The sequence below is a fragment of the Ambystoma mexicanum genome, chromosome 1q (assembly GCF_040938575.1).
Source record: "Ambystoma mexicanum isolate Mex_15411 chromosome 1q, UKY_AmexF1_1, whole genome shotgun sequence".
Lineage (NCBI taxonomy): Eukaryota > Metazoa > Chordata > Amphibia > Caudata > Ambystomatidae > Ambystoma > Ambystoma mexicanum.
In genome coordinates, this window is record NC_090922.1 from 1,030,309,973 (window position 1) to 1,030,330,911 (window position 20,939).

General features: G+C 47.4%; 1 protein-coding gene across 2 annotated transcripts in view; it reads left to right on the top strand.

Annotated features, from left to right (window-relative positions):
- The first annotated feature begins 8,007 nt into the window (after window positions 1-8,007).
- LPAR3 (lysophosphatidic acid receptor 3) overlaps window positions 8,008-20,939 on the top strand; it is a 363,233-nt gene continuing 350,301 nt past the window's right edge. Inside the window, exon 1 of one of the 2 annotated variants that reach the window (XM_069641704.1) lies at window positions 8,008-8,329. The gene's annotated coding sequence lies outside the window, so the exon portion shown is untranslated. The remainder of the gene's footprint in view (window positions 8,330-20,939) is intronic. The other variant, XM_069641703.1, reaches the window with a different exon arrangement.

Below are 20,939 nucleotides of genomic sequence, written 5' to 3' on the forward strand. Positions count from 1 at the left end.
TCATAATTATTTGAATAAAATGCCTAATGAAGATATATTTGATAATGTGTATACTATGACGGCCATAGCAATTTAACAAGGGAAGGGAAAGGAGATTCTTTTTAATTGAGTCATGTGTGCTCCCATAAAAATGATGCAAATGTAAATCCCATATACCCCTAGTTTTTAAAACTGTGCAGTGGAACTATATCAGTGAGGTGAGGCGGAAGGGACACTGAAACCCAGGGAACTTAAATTCTGTGTGTTCTGAATCAATAACACAGCTTCCCTAAACAAAACCTGCAAAATTGTAATGCAAGTTATTTTAAGCCTATTTTAAACTACACACACGTTAGCAGGCCACAGCACTGATATACATGGGAAGTTTGAGACATGCAACAGTTCTCTGATTCTTTACATTGCTGATGTCATTGGGGAAAGCAATATTCTTTGATTCCTTTGTAAATGTGACTTTATGTGTAATTTGGAGACTTTTCTGTGAAGTCAAGGATTTTGATATACTGATCGAGAAGTAGTAGAAGCGGACGGCTTGAATGTCTAATGTTATTTAGAACTTAAGATATATACATAATTTATCGTGAAAATGAATGCATGTGTGAGAAATAGTGAGATTAATGCAGGCAGATTAATTTAATTTCATTTTTTTCTGTAGACAATCTGCCCGTTAATGAGCAACCCAAATATTAACTTATTAATCAAAATGTATCTCACAAGGTGGGGTCGGCCTGTGACAGGACATGTGTAGCTATACTGTAGGGGTTTGCATTCCCACTTCCATGTCTTTCCTGTGCAATCCCCCGTCTTTCCTAAGCATTCCACTTCTATGCATGCACCACATCTTTCTCCTGAATTGTATTCTGCTATGCAATCATATACCTAGAAGCCAGGTATGTTGCTGGTTGTGAGGGGACATCCAGCCTGCTAGAGCACTATTGTGTATTACGATGCAATTTTGAGTTGACCCTCAGAACCAAGTACCACAGTTGGAGGCAGGTGACGTCTAGTCATATGGATTTTGAGCGTGTTTTGCTTCTTGTAATACTGAAACACTTACTGCCAGGTATGTGGTGGCATTAATGGGACATTGGAACAGTACAGGGCACCTATGATGTTAAGGAAAAGGGAGAAACATCCTCTATTGATGGCTCCCATGGTGTTGGGTAATGCAATTGGGCCTCATTCCACTACAGGTTTGCCTGCCGGAGCTGCTGTGCCCGACAGGGCAGACCCTGCCGGACACAGCAGACACAGTAAGCAAGCCATCACGGAAGCATTGCCACTGTTATTAGGTCCTATGTGACTGTGGGAATGTGGATTAACAGAATTACCTGCTGTAATACCCCAGTGTTACCAGGAAGTCAGGTGGCGGTAGTTCTTTACAGGTCTGGCGGCAACCCGCCGGTATCATCGGCAAGGTTACCGCCAAACCCGTAATGAGGCATAATGTGTGCAGCAGCATGATGATGTATGGCATGTACTCCTGACAAAGTGGGTTGTGACATGTCATGCAACATGTTCACTGAAATCTGGAATGTGCCTGTTGCTAGGAAATGTAGTGCTGCCGCCAACTTCAGTAAAGTGCCATGGGCAATACGTATGGTTTGGCTTGAACATCCCTTTTGAGTTGCAGTAATTTGTGGATGGTATTGCTGTCCAGGTAATTTACATGACATATTTGACCGAATTTTGAGTGCCCGTGGGTATGGTATTCCAGTGAGGACGTGGGGCCCCTCCTTCTCCTCCCTGACAGTGGTGCCTTCTGTTGCATGGTGGAATCTTGCCCCAAGGCTTCAAAGGTGATGAGCCGCTCTCCAATACAAAGTGATAGGGCTGTGGCTTGTTGAATGGTGGGAGATGTGTTTTGCAGAGTATGGATTGGCCTTTTGACTGCTTTGCAGATGATTAGATCTAGCTTGTATGTTTGAAGAGGACCTGACACTCGTTTCTACCTCCTCTTGACTGGGGGTAACTTTTAGTTGAGTTTCTGGTGCTAAGTGTGGCAGTAATGGGAATATGAATGGCACGCTATTAACCAGAGGTCAAGTCTTAAAAATAAAATTCAGGGGATGTTAGGGAGAATTCTCACCCAAGTCCTAAATTCCCTATACCTTAGAGTCCTCCAGCTCTTTTGCTGTATTTTGGGACTTTGTCTAAAACTCCATATCCAAAGAAAGAAACACAGAAAACACATTGAAAATGAAATGTTCAAAGTCCCAAAATATAGCAAAAGAGCTGGAGGACTCTAAGGTATAGGAAATTTAGGACTTGGGTGAGAATTCTCCCTAACATCCCCCGACTTTTATTTTTAAGACTTGACCTCTGGTTAATAGCGTGCCATTCAGATTCCCATTACTGCCACACTTAGCACCAGAAACTCAACTAAAAGTTACCCCCAGTCAATAGGAGGTAGAAACGAGTGTCAGGTCCTCTTCAAACATACAAGCTAGATCTAATTATCTGCAAAGCAGTCAAAAGGCCATAAGAAATGTCCAGCTTTTCCACAATATAAACAGAGCCGCTGTTCTCTTCTTTTTTCTCTTTCAGCCTTAGAAATGGGAAGCCGTAATCCGCCTAGTTGCATAGGTTCTGGGGTTTCATGACCCTTGGTCTGAGTGTCCCGAGGCCTTATGTAGACTGATCGCCCTCCGGCTCTTGTGGGTCCATTTTTCGGTCTTGTAACCGGTGATCTAACTGCACAGTTAGGTTGATATAGTCCGCACAGCATTCGGGTGGGTTAACAATTTGAGCTAGTACATCCTTTAACTCACCACGAAGCCCCCGGTAAAACAGTGTGGTACTTTTCTCCTCCGGCCAGTTGGTCTGTGCTATGAGGCGATTGAAGGTGGCAATATAAGTCAATGGGCCTCAATACGACCCAGGCGCTAATGGGTTAACGGCGCCGTAAAAGGCTGCAGTGCCGTTAACCTATTAGCGCCTAATTATGAGGTCCCTTTGCGGGACCCGACCTTAACGGCTGGTGTAGACCAGCCGTTAAAGTAGTGTGCCGCAAGCTAATTACGGTGCCGCAAATTTGCGGCACCGTACTTAGCGCCTTCCCCATTCCCATTGAGCCCTATGGGGCAAAAATGGGAATGGGGAAGGGCCATGGAGGAAGGGGGAATTACCGCCCCGCCAACCTTGTAATGGGGTGGTAATTCCCCCATTCTCCATGGCAGAGTCGGTAACTTACCGACATGGACCATGGTGCTAACAGCACCATGGTCTTCCGCCAGGGTTGTAATGAGGCCCAATAAGTCATGGTTTCCTTGCCTCAGAGACAGTAGTTCGTTGTCTAATGCTTGCCCTTGAGTGTGTCTGGTGAACAGCTTTTCCAATTCCCATTGGAATTCTGCAAAGTTCCAAAGTATAGGAGCATCCTGAGCCATTAATGGTATGGACCAATCAGCTGCGCAGCCTCCCAAATAAGAAAGCACAAAGGTCACTCTAGCACTGTCATTAGGGAAGGCTCCTGGTTGACACAAAAAAGTGGAGGCGGCACTGATTCATGAACACAGCATATTTGTTCGGGTCACCAAAAAAGCGTTCGGGTGGAGCAAGTGGAACCGCCCCCGGGAATACCACATGTACTGGTGGTGAGGGCTGCGGCAACGGAGTTGGTGTAATTCCGGGTAGCGGGACTTGTCCTGCGTGTGCCTGAAGCATTTGTCTTGCCAGATCATCTGTTCGTTCACGGGCTATAATAAGGTCTCTCCACAGGGAGTTAGTCTCCTATCTTGAGGCATGCACCTCCGCCTGTAGCTCTCCCAATAGTTGGGCTAACTGGTCAGTTATAGAAGTTTCCATAGCACCCATGCGGAAATTTGGAGAGGCTTCACGTTCTGTTACGCTCATCTGATCTCTGCGGGGGTGTTGGGGCACGGTTGGAGCCCTCCCTTGACTTGACTCCTCGGAATCGCCTTCCCCTCCAGATAGTGGTTGGACCTGCGGCTCGGGAGTTGGGTGTTGCCCCTGTAGTTTTGTAATGTTGAGCTATCCATCCTGCTTATCCTAGCAGGGGCGTGTAGAACGGACCGAGTTGCTTCACTGGTCCGTGGGAGTGTTGATCCAGACCAGCTGCGACCAATCCACTTTGAAGGTAAGTCTTTTGTTATAACTATTTCATCTAATAATTATTCTTGCAATGTCTCATTCCACTTCCATAGGTACGGAAAAGTAAATCGGGACTGAAGAGAGTCCGGAAGACCTTAGAAGCTGATGGAGTCCCAACAGTGACAGGTAAGTTGGTCTTTAAAAGAGAACTCTAGACTTTTGTATGATGTGGCAGTGCGTTCGATATGCACATGAGTTCTAACCTGTTGTGTTCTTATTTCCTCGTAGATGCAGGCCAACTATGAAGAATGGCATCCGGATTCTCGATGAAGATTTGCGGTTGCAGGATGAAGGCTCCGACTTTGACCGTGATGGAATGCCGGTGAGAAAGAAGAGTTTGGCTCCGACCGTGATGGAATGCAGGTAAGAGGAAGAGTCTGACTCAGGCCCGACGAGTTACACGTAAGAAGCGCTCTCAGCGATGTAGCAGCTGGCAGCAGGTAAGATGTGCGCTCAGCGATGTAGCGGCAGGCAGCAAGTAAGATGCGCGCCCAGTGATGTAGCGGCTGGCAGCAGGTAAGATAAGTGCCCAGTGATGTAGCAGCTGGCAGCAGGTAAGATGCGCGCCCAGCGTTGTAGCGGCTGGCAACAGGTAAGGAGCACCCTCAGCGACGGAGTAGTTGGGGTGGAAGGTGCGCGCGGCGATGTAGCGGTAGATTGCAGGTAAGAAGCGCTCTCAGGAATATCTTCAGGATGGGGCTGCAGGAATCCAGTGATGTGCAGGTAAGCACAGCGGAGAGCGTTACGCTGCTGAAAGCAGAATAACGCAAAGCGAAGGCATGTGGATGGGCTGGCCTTATATAGGCTGGCTCAGGCCCTTCCCTTTAGCCCCACCTACTGGCTCCACCTTGCCCTTCTTTGGGACTGTAGCACGTGCCTTCCAGTTCTGTTCTATGGCCACGCCCGGCACAGCTGCACACACCCTTGTCATAGAGTGTGCAGAGCACACTTTTACATGAGCCTGGCGCCAAAGGCGCCAGGACTGGGTCCAATGGGACCCTGGGGATGAGGAAGGACTGGCCCCTTCATTAGTGGCCATGACACACTGCATTGGAAGCAACTGAACATCGAATTTGTATTCAAATACAAGCAAGAAAGTGTCACAGGCCAGGGGGGTTTCAGCCTGTGGCTTGCTAGATGTTTTGAATTACGACTCCCATGATCCCTCAGTCTCGACTGTACTGGTCGGGGCAGATGGGAATTGCAGTCCAAAGCAACTTTTCTTACACAAATGGAAGTTCCGGATGTTGCTGACTTTCTTGAGGGCCCCGAGGCATGTGCTAGACCTGCTCTATTCTTGGGCACAGCTCCAGAGACGAGTTACATTGTGTTGTCTTTTTTATTTATTTTTTTATTAATGTGAGCTGGATGGACCCTAGCCGGCCCATAGGACTGGGGGTATCCAAACAGATGATTTGTAATTCTTAGAGCTTAGCAGGCAACTTGATTGGTTATAGGAAGGTAATTTTAATATAGGTAATATATCTGTATATGGTAACAGGGAGAGGGGATTGGATAAACAATGTCAGGTGGGGTAACTAAGCCCTTCCTTCAAAATGCCTACTATGAACATCTCTAAAATTACGACGTCTCATTGGTTCTACTAACTATAGGACCCCAGATTACGCAGTCCACTATGATTGGGTTGGCATCAACCACACTCATACTTTTCCATTTGCGCTTAGCAGCATGCAGAATAGCCAGCCCGGTGCAGGGAGTTAGTCTGCACCCCAGCTTTCTTTCAATTATGATACAACCAATCCTCACCTCAGTGGTCATGTGTCAATTATTTCCTTGCAGTTTTGAGTATGGGTATGGCAAGGATTCATGCGTAAGTGTGAAAGTCTCATCCCTTTCTGCCTGCCTGGTCACGTGATTCAGATACCGTGAAATCGGCCTCTTCTTCATGCAATTTCGTGTTTTTGATTTAATTCTGCCAGTCGTCTACCACCTGTGGCTTATTTTGACCTATCTGAACAGGATACTCTGTTCTTTTTTCTCTTTAATGGTATCCACTGTTGGCCTATTACAGCTGATATGACCTTGGCTTCTTGGCATGGTTACCTTCAGCTGAGTTTCTCTCCGTCTTAATTCTCAATTTGTTTTCTGCAGCACTCTCTTCCTGAGACCTTTAGTAACCTCTGTTCAATTCTGCTGGTGTGCGTAGTGGAAGTATACTTATACAAGGTGCCTTTTGAGGTAGATATATATATATATAGATGGCGCTTGCCGCAATCTAATCCACTACTAAGCATAAGCAAGTTTCATGATTTCTTTGCTTTTTGTGGTTTCCTGCATCTGTACACGTTTAAACTTGCTGAATATCTTCATCGTGTATATGGCATAAGCTTCTCCATCTTGACATGAACTGTTCCACCTTAGGCTCAAGATGTCACTTATCCATGGTATTTCGTCTCCTTGTCATTATTCTCAGGTCATTATATCTTCTATTTGTATGTCAGTCCAATTTCTCATGATGTCACCATTCATCTCCTTTTAGTATCTTCTTGGCTTCTTCGGGTATTACATTTTGGCAACCGTCATTCTGTTTCGCTTGTAGATATGGTTTTCTCAATGGGTACCTTACTGTCCATGTTTTCTTAGGTGTCGGTACTTTAATAGGTGCTGTTTTTCTAACAGGCACTGGGCAGAGCCCGACGGCGGCTCTCTGCTGGTTTATTTACTCATCATACGTCACATAGTTTGGTGTGAACGTTCCTGGTACTACGAAGGGGACGACTGGAGTGTGGATGGTGCTTGCCACTTCCTCTTCAAAGGCAATGGGATTTCTTGCATGCTGGGCTGATGTCAATGATTAGTGCACTGCCTGTCTGGTGTACGTAGGCAGCTGAACAATAGTAGAGGATTTAGCCTTTTGGGAGACCAATGAAACATCTAGTAGCTGAGACGTGGCCTGGCGGTCCTTACTAACTTTTATTAACTTTGTATCAATGATTAAATAATTTAGGAAGCTGCTAGGGAGATGTTTCCAAGGTGTAAAGAAAAAAAGAACGGAGGAAGGATGCGTAGAATTCTTTCACAACCGTCGGTATCCTCACTGCTCTCATGCCTTCTGTCCAGAAAAAGCCATATTGCCATATTGACTTGCTGAGCTAACTAAGTTCAACCAGTTTAGTTTTCAGTTTCACTTCTCCTTTGCCAGTAAGCTTGTATTTCTAGTTTTTCTGAATGGAAGCTTTCCTGCCTTGAGGTAAGTAACTGCCTGCGTGATGCAATTTCTGAAGCTGGTGTACTTGATCTGAATGAAGAGCAAACTGTGGGCTGCCCTGCAATGTCAGCCCACCCTCCAGGCTCATCCCTGAAGTGAAGGCGGAGCCATATATAAAGGGGTGATCAGGGGAGCGGCACATACGATGAAATGCTCTCCTCTAAGTCACCTAAGGACGGGTCATCTCTGTTGGGGAAAAGACACCTATGCACACTATTAAAAACTGTTACACAAGGTAAATCAGAGTGAACCGAGCTTGTTCTTGATTCGTTACACAAGGTAAATCAGAGTGAACCGAGCTTGTTCTTGATTCGTTACACAAGGTAAATCAGAGTGAACCGAGCTTGTTCTTGATTCTAATGCAACATGTCATCAATGCGGTGGGTTCATGAGATATATTGTATCTTTTTAAGGCGGTGGGTGTGGTTATGCAAATATGCACATTTTTGGATGCCGGCATAGTGTGAGCACAGCACAAGTGACCCTAGAGAGGCCACTCTAAAAAGTTGGTCTCTATCTATATGTACTGCCATGCGAGTTGTCTCTCGAACAGGAAGCGAGTGGCATTTCTTGCACCTGCTGCCTGCCAGTGAGGCAGTGAAAGGTGCTGCGCGAGCGTGGGAACGGCTCACAGGCGGGTGACTAAGCGCATCCTTTAGAAGTGAGTTGGGACACGCTGTAAACTCCTGGAGCCGAGTAGCTTGGCCTGGCAGTTCGGGGTGCAGCAGAGGCCCACGCCCCTGACGTCACGCTGCAGCTGCGCTCGCGCGCCGCCTCTGGATCTTCCTCTGCCGCCCTGTACTGTCTCGCGCTGCGGACTCCGAGGAGCCGAGTCCAGGAATGACAATGAGGGATCGCGCGGAGAGGAGCCGCCACAGCACAGCGCAGCGCGCGCGCACAAACCTATGGATTTGCAGCGCGCATCCCGGGGGGTCGACTTACTGAGCTCAGAGAGCGCTGCACCTGGACCCAGGGCTGCGGAGGGGGTCGGTAAGTGAACACACGCGGCGTGCTTTTCACCAAGGGCACCGCCACACACCGAGGCTCTGGGGATTACACTTAGGGAGCCATGGCAAGGGAGTAGTTAAGCGGTTTTGGGCGTGTATAGCAGAAGCAGAGAAAAAGGCAGAAACCTTCCAAGTAATTCAGGAAAATATAGAATACCTTAATGGGCACTTCCAGTTGGGAGGTACTCGTAAACGTTTTGATTGTATTTTTATTGTCCTGGAATCTAGAGCGTGCCCCCCCCCCCCGCCCCCCACCTCCCCCTCTCCCCCGGCGCCCCCCCCCCCCCACAGCTTCAGGCTCACTGTCGCCAGATGGGGACATTTCCAAGTTCGGCAGCTACTTTGTGTTCCGTTTTGTTCTCAACCTTGACGACAGCAGGCGGATCCCCCCCCCCCCCACACTTCTTAGATTTGTCATTGAAGCCATTTACTTTCAGTGCTTCAAGTGTGGTGATATTTTGATGCCCCCAAAATGCACTTTTTTAAGACTTGGATTTTGAAGAGTTTCTCTCACAAAAGCACATGGCATTTTCCCAGTGAGCACAGAAGTACGCATCGAGCGCATGTAGAGGTGGTGACTGCACTCGCTGCTGTTGGTGCATGAAGCACACGTGCACAGGGCGGGGGTGGCATATTAGGCATGTCGCATGCGATTGCAGGTCGATCAAATGTGCATGGGATTCTGACGGATACACCCAGGCTGCATGCACTCCAGGACTCGGTTAATGCACAAAGGGCACAGGTGCGGGCATGTGTGCCAACTTTTGATTTTCACAACAGGGGCAGAAATTACCACACCGAACCAAGCGAGGCACCCGTACCCATGCCCAAGTCGAAAAACAACCCATTGGCAGCAGGCATGGGGAAAAAAAGACATACGATTTACAGGCAGGACTAAACATGTAACATCTCAGCAACAGTCGCCCAACTTGCTGAACTGTATTTAGGGCATTCTGCTTTAGGATTCCCTACTTATTCGTGCCTGCAAACAGCTCTGGTCCGTCCCCCTCCCACACCTCAATCAAGGCTGAGGTCACGATGAGGCAGCTGTCCCGCATTGAAGTGAGCAGCACGTGCACATTTTGCAGGATGCAGCCTAAGACGTCACCAATTCTGAGCCCAGCGCAGGAGAGGAGGAAGAGGCCCGGCTGCGCCCAGTGATTTAGGACAGTGCCCTGCAGAATACAATTACACTGCTGTCCCCATTGTTCAAGTAGAAGGGGGGGGGCAACTGCCTCCTTTGCCTCAATATACTCGGTGCCTATGGGTAAGGGGCACTGGTCGTAGTGTATAGGGTGAAGGTGTAGTGAGCAAGTGGTGTGGAAGGGACAGGGCTGGAAAACTCCTGATTGTCTTTTTGTTGGCAAACTTGACTGATCACAACAGATTCATTGGGACAGTTGCTTTTATGATTGGCAAACATGTTTGAAAGATTTTAAACAATTCCAGTACGATAGCTCTGGGAGTTAATGTGCCTGCTGCAGAGATGCATGTGATAGATAGATTGCAAGTCCAGTAAAATACCTCAGACGGTTAACTTGCCCGCCAGAAAAAGAGGTGAGTAGCCTTCAGCTCACAGGTGGCAGACGGAAGAATCTAGCTCAGCAGGGTAGGGCGCTTTCCACTGAGCTGTGCCTGTGGTCTGCAACGCACAGGATCCGATCTCGGCACACAACTAAGTTGGCTATTGCGCAAGGGCGAAATATGGGGCTTTCATCTGCAGATCTCAAGTTTGCATCACAGCACGAGCGCCTCCCTTAGTTCTTCTAGGCGGATGGTAGTATATTTGACCAAGAATAGAAGAGCTACACTCTAGCCCTAAACAAACCAAACATATAGAGGAGATCACGAGTATTTCCCGTGATACCCCCTCTCCTAAAGCACACCAAATATAGTGGATTCTCGTTTGGTTTTATCCGTGTACGCGGCGCGCTGCCATTAAATGCCCTCAAAAACCAATGAACAATTCCCTCAGTACAGAAAGGAAGACATCGCCATGAGAATATGCGGGTTTTCTGCAATATCGTGTTATCTAACAATCAGTCACTGTCATACATGCCAAAAATGCCTTGTTCCATTCGGAAAAATGCTAGTCCAATCCGATGGTTCAGGCTGCGCATGCATAGAGCCACAGGTCGAAGTGGGCAGTAACTAAAGGGTATGTCGTACCCCCACTTTTCGAAAAAATCTGCCATCGTTCCCATTTTGTCACCCAGAGCGCTATTCCTTGATGGGCGAGAACACCACCTTTGTTTTTCGTTTCCCCCTACAGGGGACTCTACCCTAGGCCCCCGTTGGATAGAGTAGTGTCACATCTTGCTGAGCTACCACGCAGGTGCTGGTGTGCTTGTTTCTTTGAATAGCATGTTTGGGACATTGCACCCATTCCCGATCCGTGATCTGCATTTGTCGTCTGTAATTAAGCCCGATTAACTTGAAATTGCTGCAGGCACAGTTGTGTGTGCAGGCAATGGGCCGGGAGGGTGGATACGGCATTTGGCATGTCCCTTAAGTGGGTGATTGGCAAGGAGCGGGTGCATAACGCTGCATGCTCTAGGAAACAATGACTGCAAGCCATGGTGGCCATTTTCTTTCACTGCTTTGTTCAGTGTTGATAGTACAGTGCAGATGTAGTGTTTGGGGGGCTGGTGGGTAGTGAAAGAAAGGCAGGACGCTAACATGGGGCTTTTATTGGGAGAGAGCCTGGCCAGGTATGGGGTTGGTGGAAAGTGGGGGCAGGCTGGGAACATAGCTCTGCAACTGTTTTTGTGCACTTTGACCTCTGCAGAGCGGGCATATAGGGTAAACGGGGCGTGGGGTTCAGTGAATGCATAATGCACAGCACAGGAGCAGTGATTGCGCAAAGAGAATATGTGTGATGGGCTGGTGACAGTGGACTCGGGCATATGATGCACATAGCTTAAATAGAGGAGGCACATGAGCTCACACGCGTTGAGTGAGCTGCACATGCATGCAGGGGACTTGTGTGAACACAGTGCCACGAGTCATGGAAATAGCAAAGGTGCACTTTATAAATCCCCCATGACACACAGGGTAGCGTAGCGCTTGATGCTGAGTGTACACACTGAACATGTAGAGGGGATGGTGGTCACATATGTGGCATATTGACCTGAGGCTGGTGAGTGTGCACAGAACATCCATGGAGTGGGTAGCTGGGGGCACACAGGGCATGCACACAGTGGCTTGGTGATTGCATACATTTCACGTACACGCACACATGGGCCTCTTGGGGGTACACAGCACCCCCGGCTTGTTCAGAAGGAGGTGGTGAGTCATTGCACACCTGGAAGGCAAAGGAGGAATTGGTTGGGCCCCATCTTCTGTTCACAGTTGAACCGGAGCGCCAGGAAGAAGCAAGGACTCAGACAGGGAGGGGGGGGGGCACGTTTGCAGGTTTGTTCTGCTCCCTCACTGGGGTGCACTGGGTGTGTGTCATAACCCACAGAAGGCTGCCTGCCCATAAGCAGTACCAACCAAACCTCCCGCACAAAATATTAGGCGAGGGTTCATTAACACATGGGCCTCACCCCCATCAGGGTCTGCTACTTGGTACGGTCCCGATACATCATTAAGTTATAGCCAGTTTAATAATGTTGAACATGGACCTAGCGGCGTGAGAAGACTGTCAAAGAAGAGCTACTCGCAGGGAAGTAGGGTCACATACACGGACGGTCAAGAGACCCTGGAGTAGAGAGTCCAGTCCAGCCTGACATGTTTCAGAGATTATAGCAGGGGTATTTATAATGGCTTTGGGTAGACTTCTTAATTTGACTTGAATGAATGGGCTTCTTTTTTTCAGGAACAAATGGCAAATCTGTTTCGAAGAAAATTAGTACAAGATCCAGAAGTACGCACCCCCACCCCCCAAAAAATACATATGCTGAGTGTTATTATAATTGCCATTTGTAAAAAACGTCTCCCTGGAAAGCCATTTACATCCCTTCAAGGGTTTTAGTGTTTTTAATTTCCATTTGCTACTGAAGCCATGATTCGAACACACGTTGTCAAGATGAAGGTGGCGAGACTTACACACTAGGCCACTTGAGCTTCTGCTCAGAATATATGAATATGCTGGTTAAGATTAGACTCTGCAGAAACAATTTCAGCAAGCATTGGAGGTTTAAAAGGTGTGCACCTTTTATAATTTGCTTACAAGGTTATAGGAAACACTCCACTCTTAGGTTATTATGCAGGTGTTAATATTTCATTAATCTTCTAAAATGGAAATGTTTAGTTTGGGGGGGGGTTTAGGAAAATCTCCTGTGATCGAATCTTCCCACCCTGCACCTCCCTTCTCCCAACCCCTTTCCGCTGGTGGGATCCCACAATTTATAATTTCCATTTCCAGCACTGCCATTTCTATAGTCTTAGCTGCCACTGGTGTTCATGTTTATTTTGATTTGTAAAGCCCACACTGCTAACTTAATTACTGTTAGGAAAGATTTCGTAATTGTAGGTAATTTTCCTTCCATGTGGCAACCCCTAAACTTTTTGCTGTTGTTTTTCACCTTGTTCTTGACTTTGCCAGAGAAGTGCAGCCTTCTGCCGCACTCTTCTAGGCTTTTGCTCCTTTCTTACGGGGAAACTGACATGCCCTTAAGACAGTCAGTACCGGGGAACGCTGTTTCCCGTAGTTTCTTTTATCATGTTGCGGCTTTCGTGCAACATGACACAAGAGGGCACTGTAAGCTAAGTTACAGCTCTTTTGGGTCTCTAGCCTTTTACAGGCCCTCGATACTCGTTTAGGATTGTATCTGATCGGTGCAAGTGATTCAGGGACAGGAATGGTGGCAGCGATCGTTTCTTGTGTTTTGAGCTCCTTTTTGGCGTTCTAAGCGCGTTTCTCGCGCTTAACCCAAAATGGTGGACTGGCTCCCAAAATGGCCAGACCACAAGGCTCCTTTGTCCTGTCCGCTGACCGTCTTGCTCCCTTCACCTTCCCCAGGTCGAGCCGACCCGGGGCCTTCCTTATTTGGGCATGTACTTTCCCGCGAAACACGGATGCTTTCGCTGGCTTCTACATGTCTTGTGTGTGCCTCCAGGATGTGGGCTGGGATGTCTGGTCCCAATACACATCCTGGGTGCCAGAGAGTCTAGGGTGGTGTGAATGCCTGGGACCACCGTGGTCCGTGATTGGTCCACGAATGGTGTGAGTGTTGATGAGCGGATCTCCCATTGGGTCCCCTCCGTTTTGGCGCGAAGGGAACCGTGGATAAGAGGGGGCTGGAAACACCACTACCATGTCGATCTCCTGAGTTCTCACGAACGAAGGAATACAGGAGCCAAGTATCCTGCAACCAAGAGGCTGGACCGAGGAATCGCTGGTGACCCGCTGAAGGACTTCTCCTCTGCACTGCTGTCGCCTTGTGAAACCCTTTTCACCTTTGATCGAACCAGAAGGCCTGTACTGGTACTTCGGCCCTTGGAATAGCGGGAACAGCTATTCTCGGCATCTTCACCATCTCCTGCCAGTAAGCCTTCGGAAGCATCTCTGGGCCATCCAGCTGACTGACCAGCTTACCCGGGAGTCTTGCTCTGTAACCGCCACCAGGTTGTATAGTATTTCGAGTCCTTGTCACTCTCACACGCTTCGTACACTTGGCGTTCCCAGGTCGGAAGTGAGTAGTGTACATTTGGCTCAGATACACACGGCCGCTCCGTTGCCCTGCTGTGGTAACAAACTGTGCGGGTTTCTTCGATTGGGACGTCTTTTTACTCAACCCGACAACGAGGCTTTCCCTGCTCTTCTGAACCTGCCAGCTGCTGAAAGTGATGCGGAGAAGCCTGGGTCTGCTTGCATCGGGGACCGGTGAGTAGCATAGCTAGGATCTGGTCACCCTCCTGCAGGAGCCCATTGCTTTTCCCAGCTGTGTGAAACAGCACCCTTGTCCGTACTCGCGCTCTGCTTCTGCCCACTGTGGAGGCTGCGCTTGAGTCGCGGAACTTGTTCTTCTTCTTTTGTGCACTAAACTGAACTGCCTGATTTCCCTCGAAGAGCTTCTCCTTTTGCCCGTTGGCACCAGCGCGTGCAGGTACTTTTGAGCACAAGGCTCCACTCTTCGCAGGGCTCGGACTTCCATCTAGTTAGGTGCCTCTGAAGGCGACTGGGTCTAAGCATTATTGCGCACTGCCTGTTTTCCCTCCCTTTTAGGTGGACTACACATTTCGTGCATATAACGCTTGAGACTTGTATTTGTATATATATTGTGTTGATATGGTATGTGTTGGTTTACTATCGTTATATTGTGATTTTCTCGCTACGGTCATTGTTTTAAAGGCCTTGAAATAAATGTATATATATTTTTAATATAACAACTGTTTGGAGTAGTTTGTAAGTGATCTTGCTTTGTGTGCTCATTGCGGGCTTTCAGTCACCCTCACCCCTCTTGAGACCTAGTCTTGACCGCCGCGATCGCTACCTTGATTGGTCTGGCTCGTCCAGAGGTTACCCTGTTCCAAGTAATTAGGTTGGCCTTCTGAACTTCTGCGCCACCAGGACAGAGTTCAGAAATCCGTCTTAACAATTACTTCTTGGCGCATTGCCACAGCAGAGCTCAGTTACATTGTTCCAACGTATTAACAGCAAAAAAACTATATAGGTCAGGCCAAAGCAAGGGTTAGAGTGCTCCTTGGATGGGTCCATAGGGTAGCTGGTGCAGTGACATGGTCATTTTGAAGGAGTACGGGAAGTATAGCTCAGTGGCAATGTGCTCGTCTGGGGAACAAGATAACACAGCGCAACACAGGTTTCGAATCCCAGGTCTGTACTTAGAAACCCTTTCGGTGCTGAGTGCGATATAAAAAAGAATTATAGTTATGATGGGCGCAGCACCAATCTGCTGGGGGCTGACAGTATCTCATGCTAGTTGGGGGAGGCAGGAAGGTCTGTCTGAGCCATGACACATGAGGGAGAAATTACTTTGACACAAGGTTTACTTTTTTATTTTGAGGCCTGCTCAAGCAGCATGACTCCTGCTGTCCATGTGTGGTGATAGGAAACATTGTAGGAGGATGCAGGGTGACTGAGTTTGGTGAGCACAGGTCAGGGTTACAGGATATTCAGGCCCGGCTTTAGATGAGTCAGGGCTCATTTCAACATGTTGGTTGGAGGCCCCCTCTTTAGAACGAAAACGGTCTGAGGGCCCCAAGGGGGGCATACATCACAATGGCAACAGAGATAAGGTTAATAGCCGCCAATATCAGAAAAGGGCCAGGCAGCAGGGAGCTTAAACACTAAATGCCCACTGAAGAGCTCTAAACCTTTCTTTGTCAGCAAGTGGCTTGTAATGCAAGCTCTGCAAAGTAACTTTGTAAGCCCCAGAACGAAAATAGAGCAATTAATATATTGACGTGTTGCAAGACTGCTGACTGGCTACATGGGACAGTTGCTGGGGGCACCCCTGAGCCTTGAGGCCCTTTCATCTTAAAGAGTTGAAAAGCCCTGACACAGTCTCTGGAGATATTCCTTGTGAATATGGCCCTATGCAATGCACAGAAGTGCCCAGGAGCAAGTCAGAGTGATGTGCACGGTGTGTATTGTGGGGGCGAGGGGGCGGGCCTGTTTCTTACACACTGAGTGCTCATGAAGCTTGGGAGTGAGAAGTAACACAAAAGAATGGTACTGGAGAAAACCTATATATATGTACAAAGCATATCATCTGTTATGTATACTTATCCCACACACATACTCTCCCTATTCAGAAGAACACCCTATCCCTATAAGGCGGAAAAACTATTCCTAGGCACCGGGTGTTGTGCCGCCTATCTAAAAGGGATAGATGAGAAAAACTGTCCCTAACTATCCTTCATTCATACATAACAAACCATAAAACAGATTAAGGTCTACAAATAGATAACGTAGCTCACAGAGAACAGCAATTTGAATAAATCTTGTGTCTCTAGCTCAGTAACAATGGCCTAAACCCACTACTCGGTTTGCAATCTGTGTTTTAATAACCAGCTGGTGAGAAAAATGGGCCAATGACTTTAGACCTTATTCTGGTGGAGGCAATAAAAGGACTCTGCTATCAGAGAGTTCTCGGCCAATGTGAGTTTGCAAGTTGCATATGGTATGCATCGTGGTACACTCTTTCTGTCTCCTGTGAAATAACAAACCCATTTGCTGTCGATAATCTAATGGGAATTTAAAAGGGTACTTTTTTTCCTTTTACCCTCATCAGCGTTGATGGCATTGGGGCAGCTTTCCAGGATGGCAAACAATGTCATAGTACAACAAGGGGCAATACACTTATACAAAAAAGCACTTGAACGTCTGCCCAGGGTGACTGTGAAATTACTTGCTAGGATGGTACTCTGCATGAAAAAGTTAAATACAGGGTTTTAAGTTTTAAAGGTGTGCATCTTTTATACTTTGCCTGAAATATTATAGGAAACGCTTCTCTCTTAGGCTATTTTCCTGTTGTTCATGATTAATCTTCTGAGAAGGCAAATGTTTATGTGGGGGCATGGGGGAATGGGTTATAACAATGCCTCCAACCCCGATTGCCGGGATTGCACCGTAACCATCTCCAGAGTCTCACAAGTCCCTGGCAACCCCGCCAGTCCTCTCACACTTGCCTCAGCTCCTTTGCACTCGCCTCATCATCACTGCACTTGGTCAGTGACTCTAGAGAGTGGCATCTCTCTGCACTTACCCCAGCCTCTGCCGACTGGGCACACTTACCCCCCTGCACTTGACCCCCCACCTTCCCCTCCCTGTAACCGCCTGTGCACTTACGCGATCCAAAAGCACCACGCCTGAAGATCGTCTGTCTGCTTTCACCTTGTCTTCCCTCCCTGCATGGTCGCGCCTTAATGCACTTGGAAAAACTACAGAGTCATTGTCAGACCTATTTTCTGTTATCTCTAGTGTTCATTGTATTATATGCACTTACTCTGCCTGTGCAGACTAGTGTTGTTTCAGAGTTGCAAGGGCTCTGAACGACTGTTGTTTTTCCCCCTTGTTCCCTCCCTCCTTGAGCACTTTGAAACACTTGGCTTGTGTATAGGCGCTTTACAAATAAACATTACCATACCAGCACTGCTCGTTCGGACTCGAGGATGAAATACTAATCGGGTACTGGGACAGGGCCGATGGGAGCGGGGTAATGTAATGGGTTATTAATGTCTCAACCAAGATGAGAAAGAGGGAGGCGGGATAATGTAATGGATACCAGGATGAGGAAGAGGGAAGTGGGGCAATGCAATGGATTACTAATGGGTGCATGTATAGTGCTGTAGGCAATCAGGGTGACATATCAAATTCCCACTAAAGTAAATGCTCCTTCGAAAATGGGAATCCTCTTCTAAACTTGTGGTGACGCCTCACCACCCTTTAAACGAAATGTCCTTTTGTAACAATACGTTTTAAGTCTGGTAAAGCAGGAGCGTGTGCATTACATGTTATTTTCCTGCCAACATGAAGCTAGATTTTCGTTTTTATAACACGGATATGGCTGCTGAGCTGTAAGGCAGATTGTGTGCTGCCAGGCCCTGCCTGTGCCTGCAGCGCAAGGCACCCACGGATAAGGTGCACGCGGTCTTTCTGAAGCTCCTTGCCCTGCTCCAGGCCTACCCTGGGAGGGGCCGCGCCTGCAAATCACAGCGCTCTCTCGGAAGTGCAGCAGTGTAATTAGCTCGGGCGGCCTCATGGGCTCGGCAACTTCTGTACCGTCTGACATGGCTGGGCGAGGAACTGGAAAAAATGAAGCCCAGCCGTCTCAGAACATTGTGTTAGTCGAGGCAACTGCAAGTTGGTGTTTTATGGGGGACACAAACGACTGAAGTCTTAAGACGCAAAACTCTCTCAGCTGTCGTGTGTATCTTACACAGCAACCTAACATGCTGTAACATAACATCCGTGTAGTTTGCATAACAAAAGAGGCACCCATCTCAGATTAGGCTTTAGCAGCAACAAGCTATAACTGGAGTGTGTGTAGCTATTAACAACACTGGACGTTTCGAGTCTTGAAATATGGCATTTTTTGAGGTAATGGGAGCCAACGTCCAGCCCGCTCTGTGGAATGCATACTTGTGTATTGTAAATACTAAGCTGTTTTGGATGTACGTTTGAAACTAGGTTCAACTCACAGCCTCTGCCAGCCAGGCTCGGACTGGCCTAAAGGGCAATAGGGCCATGGCCGAACCAAAACCACAAAATGCTAGTGTGGGGCAGTTTTTTTTAATCTAAGTAGGCCACTTTTTGGTAAGTTACTTCACCATGTGGCTAGTAGTTTTGACCAGTGTTACGGAATAAATATTCTTCAAAATGCACAATTTACATCACGTTTTTATCAAAAACCTCCCCCGTGGGTGCTACTCAAACAGTGTCACAAAAGGAATGAATTAACATTTACAACTCTGGAGCACTTTTTCATTGGTGCCCGAGACAATTTCATGCCCCAGTCCGACCCTACCTTCAACCCTATATAATACGTTGGCTTTGGAATTCATGGCTCACTTTTTCTTTTGTAATTATATAATATATATGTATATACGTTAGGAATAGAGGTACCGATTCATTCAGGCATGGTCGTCTCTCCTGCAGCTGCCATTTGTTTGTTCCCCCAGCCTAGCCACGGTCCCCTGCTTACCCTTAGGCCCCATGAAACAGTGTCCACCAATACACATTGCTAAGCCACCCATACACATTGCAAAGCCACCCATACACATTGCTAAGCCACCCATACACATTGCTAAGCCACCCATACACATTGCAAAGCCACCCATACACATTGCTAAGCCACCCATACACATTGCTAAGCCACCCATACACATTGCTAAGCCACCCATACACATTGCAAAGCCACCCATACACATTGCTAAGCCACCCATACACATTGCAAAGCCACCCATACACATTGCAAAGCAGATTGTGCATTCTTGTTTTTTTTCTCTTTTTCAAATTGGTTCTTTATTGAGGTTTTCACAGGCATTCCAAGAGACACCCATACAATACAATAATACGATGATACAGTAAGATCAAGCCATTGTTATGATACCTAAACATCTTTGTATGCTGTATTGTAACTTACGGTCCCTCACAGTCCCCTCTTGCCCTCTCCCTCCCTACTCACACCCCATCACCTTTTCTTGACTGTGAAATGTTCTTTGTCAAGTACTAAATATAAAAAAGTCTAGTAACTGTGTACATTGCAAGCAAACTCTGGCCAACCCACTGGTTGGCTAATTCAACAGACCCTTGGTGGTTTTAGTATTTCTTTGTGCAGCAAGGTGTCCCCGTTTCCTGGATCTGAGTGCAGTTGGACAGTCTTTCCCTTTAAGGCATCAATCGCCTAACCATCCCACCCTACAGACTGAAACCAGCTTTGGGTGCCAGCTTCCCTGCCATTGCTACCAGACACTGGAACCCTCTCCCACACAAATTGAGAGCGGAACCTTCACATGGGGTCTTCCGCAAGCAGCACAAAACCTTCCTGGATTCTACCAGGAGATCGAGGGTAACACCCATATCACATAGAGATTGACCCCCACTCTCATTTTCCAATTGTCTGCTGCTGCTGTAGTACCACCTGCCTACTATCACTGCACCTGTACCCCTGTTATGTACCCCTATCTATGCATTTGTATCTCTCTGCATCCATATTCATGTTACTAGCGCCCTGATGCCTCAGGGTTTGGCACGCTCTACAAATGTTAAATAAATTAAAGAAATCTGCTATAATAATAGGTCAGGAAGGGCAACCATTTTATATCTATGTGAGTGTGCATTTCTGATAATAATGCAGACGAGCTTTCCAGCTCATAAATGTTGTGAGCTTTGCGTAGCCATTCCTTCTGAGTTGGGAGAAGCCGCCGCTTCCAATGAATCGTGACACACACCATAGCCGCTAACAGTAGGTTTCTGGTCATATGCAACAGGCCAGTGTTGTTTTCATCTGACTTGTTTTGGCCAAACAAGAATAGTAAAGGTGTCTGGGGCCTTTCCATGTTGTCAATCTCGTTCGTCCAGGACAAAACGTCAGACCAAAGAAAACGCACGAGAGGGCATTCCCACCAGATGTACCAGTATGAGCCAATTTCTCTGCATCCCCGCCAACAATCTTGGCTCACCACGGCTACATTTTGGCTAATCTCTGTGGTGTTAGGTGCCAACATTGGAGCAGTCTGTAATTGTGCATTTTATACTTCATTGCTATGTTAGACGTCCATTCTTTGCTAAATATTACCGGCTACACCTCTTCATCGTCCAGTGTTCCAAAATCTGCCTCCCAGAGCACCCTAGCATGGTTGGGTTTATTGTGTCCACTAGTCCCTAGGGCCGCACAAAGTCTAGATAGAATACCCCTGGATCCCATTTGGCGATTCAATACCTGCTCAAAAAGTTTCAACTGACGGCTTAATTTCTCCCTCCAGCAGCGGTCAGTCAGTCAGCAGGTCCTCAGTTTAGACTGTAATGCTTCGTCTAAGTCTATTTTATGTATCAATTTCCAATCTTTCTATAGCTGACATGCTCTTATCAATCCCCCTTTGTATGGCTGGTATCTGAGTGGCTCTAGAATTTTAACTCTGATGGGGAGCCTGTAGACAGCTAAAAGAGGATGGCCATGAGG